Source organism: Lactuca serriola, chromosome 6, assembly GCF_051521515.1.
Source record: "Lactuca serriola cultivar US96UC23 chromosome 6, Lser_US96UC23_V15, whole genome shotgun sequence".
Lineage (NCBI taxonomy): Eukaryota > Viridiplantae > Streptophyta > Magnoliopsida > Asterales > Asteraceae > Lactuca > Lactuca serriola.
The window spans coordinates 133,126,906-133,132,228 of NC_136413.1; the positions used below are offsets into that span (position 1 = coordinate 133,126,906).

The 5,323-nt window shown below is 34.4% G+C and overlaps 1 pseudogene; it reads right to left on the reverse strand.

Moving 5' to 3' along the window:
* Positions 1 to 317: 317 nt before the first annotated feature.
* LOC145060172 (PX domain-containing protein EREL1-like) lies at positions 318 to 1,496 on the reverse strand (annotated as a pseudogene).
* Positions 1,497 to 5,323: the final 3,827 nt, after the last annotated feature.

The following is a 5,323-nucleotide window of genomic DNA, read 5'->3' on the forward strand; positions in this document are numbered from 1 at the left end:
TATTAACAGTTTGTTTTTATATTTATGTAATCAATCACCAGAGGGGTTCATTTGCAGGGGATCTTGAGAACCTTCTAGATGCTGAAGAATGTGATGAAGATGAAGAGGATAATAATTATTATGATTCTAATAACTTGGTGGCTGGTGTTAAAGGCCTTAAAATGAGACGCATGCCTTCACAAGCTCAAGCTAATGTGGAAAATAAAGATGAAGCTGCTGAGTTATGCAGAATGCTCATGGATGGTATCAGCTAATAACTTCATTATGTTTTAGATTTTTATTTTAAAATTTTCCATTTTTAATTATTTATTAATAATTCAGGAGATGACGAGGCAGATCAGAAGAAGAAAAAAAGTGAAAGATACGGGAGCAGCTTCATGAAGTAACTTCATTCTACCAACTTCCATTCTTTCCTTTTCTTGTTGCACTAGTTTCTGTTAACCACAAATTTCAAAAACATTAAAATGACCATTTTACCCTTCTATTCCAAAAATAAAAAATTACCTCTGCCTCTGATTTCCCGATAAGTGATTGATTAAGCTGTTGTTTCAATTCAGCTTGTGAGCTCCTAAGTGATTTAACCTCTTTCACAAGCATTTTCACATCTGCTTTTGATTTAATTTCTAATTCTTGATGTTTCTTTGACAATTGGTCAAGTTTAATTTTGGTATCTTCCAATTCCTCAAGTAACTCATCTTTTTCTTCCATTTCCACCTTTTCATCCTGAAAAATCTTTAACTTGTTAATAATTGTTGTAAACTTAGTTTAATAAAAAAATGGAATAATAATAATAATAATAAAACCTGTTGAGATTGAGACTTCAATTTAAACTCCATTTCTAGTGATTTCCTTCTAAGTTCTTCCATATCCCACTACATTTGAGTAACTCTTTCTCTTTCCATTAAAATTGCTTGATGAATATTTTCTTTACTTGTCACTTTTGTAGTTTCAAGCTCCTCCTCCAAATCCTTCACCTATTATATAAACATCAAAGTTGCATAAATATATATACATTTTTAAACTAAAAAACTCATATTCATACTCATACCTTTGTTGTATGATAATCTTTAACTGTTATTTCTTGATTCAATCTTGAAATCAAATCCTCCATATCTGTTTTTGCAGTTCCAAGTCTTCTCTGCATACTTACAAGAACCCTATTCATCTTTTGTTGTTGCCCTAAAGGAAGAACCAAATTTTTTACATCATCATTATCATTTGATTCCTTAATAATCTCATTATTCCCATTAGAAAACTTTTCAGATACATAATCACCATTTTTCTCACTACTACTACTACCCCTGATAATAGCTTTTTGTGATTGATTTGTATTCCTAGAATACCCTTCAACTTGGTCTAGAATTGCATTTCCATTTAATAAGCCTTCGTCGATATTTGAAACGCCTTGTTTGACTAGTTTTTCTGAAGTTCATGAACAAGTATTACAGTAGCTTGTTAACAATATATTTAATTTATGTACCTGAGCTTCCTAACATGTACTATTTTGTGTTTCTATAGTTGAGATCATCGATTGAATTGAGCACTGCTGATTATGATAAGGAGAAGCTCCAAGAGAGATTAGCAAAACTTTCTGGTGGTGTTGCTGTTTTGAAGGTACAATTCTTATTTTTGTTTTATTTCTAAATAATTTTGTTATGTAAATGATGTGTTGCTGGGATTGGTCAGATTGGAGGAGCGAGTGAAGCTGAAGTTGGTGAGAAGAAGGATAGAGTTACTGATGCTCTAAATGCTACAAAGGCTGCAGTTGAAGAAGGAATTGTGCCAGGTAGATTAAATCATGTCCACACATGCTATTTACTAAGTATTTATTTTTAATTGTGATAATGATATCAACAAATATATAATATAATATAGGTTGTGGTGTTGCTCTTCTATATGCTTCAAAGGAGCTTGATAATTTTGTTACAGCTAATTTTGATCAGAAGATTGGTGTTCAAATAATTCAAAATACTCTCAAGGTAATTCCCCCTTCTTCCTAAGAAAAAGCAGGTAGCAGTGTAGTTTTATTGTATATCTATTTTTGTTGCTGACATTTTATTGTTTATTGGTTGTGTATGTGAAGGCATCGGTGTACACAATTGTTGCGAATGCAGGAGTAAAGGGTGCTGTTGTTGTTGGGAAACTATTGGAGCAAGATAACCCTGACCTTGGATTTGATGCTGTTAAAAATATAAAATTTTCTTTTTGTTACAGTCAGCAATCATGATCAGCTGCAAGTCACAAGTGGATGAGCTGAGAACTGTAAAGGACTATTGGAATTTACTTGTGTACACTGACTTTAGAGGTTATAGTCCACAAACACGGGATTCTATGTCATGCTGGAATCCTGATTGCATGAATTCATGGGATTCAATCTCATTTAGTTTCTACTATTGAGTATATGTGGGATTGAAAAGCAAGGGGTAGTTTTGGTATTTATGGTTAGGTGGGATGACATAAGTTCTTAGAAGGAAAAGTCATTCTCCCTTTTGTTTTTAAACAATTTCTTTATAAATAATAACTCGCTTTTGTTGACATCAGCATAATGAAGAGTCATTCTCGCTGAAAATCGTGGTGGATGGTCAGGTGCTTTTACACTCGGTAAGTTCGTTTTTCTAAATTCTTATAGTTTTTTTAATCTAAATTTGTTTTTTTAATGCTATAGAACTCGGTTAATTCCCAGGCTTTGAGAATTCCATTCCCGTGGTTGGTCTTTAATGAGAAGATCAAAGTGAACTCTGTTTTTCTCCTGGATACGACTGTTGTTTCCGATTCCGTCCTGCTACTGTTTGGTGGAAGCATCTCAAAAGGCGATATAGTGAGTCTATTACCTTTTCTTACTCCATTCCTTTTTGATTCCATTCCATTTCATGATATGAAACAGGATGGGCACTTGAAAATGTTGGGAGGATACTTGGAGTTCTTCATGGAACCTTCATTGGCTGAATTGTATCACAACTTAAGAAAAGATCCCGATGAGTTATTCCAGTATAAAGTAAGTAATGTATCCTCTCTTATTCATTATTACTAAAATAATGATCTGGAACACTTCTTGTATAAAACTATACATAATCGGTGTGTTTTATTATGATTACAATAGTAATCTGAGTTTTTTGAATAAAGCAGTTTTTTGATACTTTTGTTTATGGTAGTGGGTTTCCACGTGCAGCTGATGAAAGACCATCACCATTGGTATGTATAGCTTGAGTGCATCTGTGGCATGATCTTAATAATAATTCAGTTTTATATTATCTTATTGTCAAATTTTTTTAGTAAGCTTAAGAAGAGTAAACATGGTATCGTTATCTCAGTTGCAGTCAAACCACAAGCTTTCGGGGCCAATTCAGTTGCTGAGACAATTTCTGAATTCAAACACCTTCTTCTTGTGTATAAGTTCAATAGCAAATTCACTACTTTCTTGTGTATAAGTTCTATTAGAAGACAAACATATTTTTGATCCCTTTGAGATTTATCCATTTGTCTACTATTGGAATGATTATTTGTATGACATTAGCAAGTGCAATGTATTATATTTTTTGTATATGGTAATTTATTTTCTATTATGAGACATGAAATGGAAATTTAATTTGAAAATTAGTAAATCTATAAATAATTTTTGTTTTAAACATTTAAAATTATCATACGCAAAAATGTGTGTCATCTTCATTTATGACATGGCATTTCTTGACAAGGGCTTTCTTGATACGCATTACGTGTCATTAACACGCGCGTCGTAAGGTTACGACACGCGAATGCGTGTCGTCTTCCTTTATGACAGGGCCTTTCTTGATACGCATTGTGTGTCGTAAATGAGCGTCGTCTATAGACGATGCGCAAAAGCACGTCGTCTCTCTTTATGACAGGGCCTTCCTTGACGCGCATTTGCGCGTCGTCTGAGCCCTTTACGACATGCAATGAGCGTCGTAAAAGGCTGTTTTTCTAGTAGTGAGAAAAGTAGTCATCTCCCCAATCATGCTCATTTCAAATTTGCTCTTCATTAGATCTGCAAACTTAACACTTAAATATTCATCAGTAGAACCGAAAATAATGTCATCAACATATATTTGTACGGTTAACAGATGTTTATTAAATATTTTAAGAAAGAGGGTTTGATCTATTGAACCTCTTTTAAAACTTGATTCTTCGAGAAAGGTTGACAACGTAGCATACTAGGCTCGGGGTGCTTGTTTCAAGCCATAGACAACTTTCTACAATTTATTGCCGTGATCTGGAAATTTGGGATCTTCGAAACCTGGTGGTTGTTGGATGTATACTTCGCGATCTATCTCTCCATGTAGGAATGCACATTTAATGTCCATTTGGAATACTTTGAAGTTCTTATGTCCAGCATATGCAAGAAAGATGCGAATTGCTTCAATTCTAGGAACTGGAGCATATGTTTCATCGTAGTCGATTCCTTCTTGTTGTGAATACCCTTTGACTACAAGACGTGCCTTGTTTCGACAAATGATTCCTTGATCGTCAGTCTTGTTTTTGTATACCCATCTTGAACCTATAACAGTCGGGTGGAGTAGGAACAAGATTCCATACGTCGTTTCTTTCAAATTCTGCTAGCTCTTCTTGCATAGCTTTTACCCAGTCTGGATATTTTATAGCAGAATGTACGGTTTTGGGTTCAGTCATGGATAAGAAGGCTCCAAATAAACATTTATTTGTGGATGCGGCTCTAGTCTGAAGGCCTAAGTTGGGATCTCCGATGATTTGGTCTGTTGGATGATTTCTGGTCCACTTTATTAAGCGATTCTCTTCCGCTATAATAATTGGAGTTTCAGTATCCCATTGTTCTTCTCCGGGTGATTCATCTTGGAATAGGTTTGAAGGTTCCCCCATAAATGATGCATCGGGATTATTTTGGAAATTTGAGGATGGGGTGTTCAAAGGAGGATTTGGTGTTTGTTCCAAAGAGGAAGTATGTGTTGGTGTTTCCCCCTCGAATTGATCTGCATCATTTTGGTTTGTTTGTGGAATAACTTCATTGGGTTATCCTATAGGCTCAATTGAATTATTTAGAAGCTCAGAATTGTAAGCGGTTTTTGGTTGTTCAAAAAGCAAATCAAGATCGATTTCAATGTCTATGTCAAGAGAAGACGTTTGTTGAATTGGATTTTGAAAAATATTTTCAATCATTTTAGAGCCAAAATGTTCACGATCCAATTTCATGACATAAAATTCATCGAAATGAATATTGGTACTTTCTTCAATTACTCTGATACGTTTGTTCAGTACTCGATAAGCAGCTGAGGAAAACGAGTAACCAAGGAAAATTCCTTCGTCCGACCTTGATTCAAATTTTGAAAGGTGA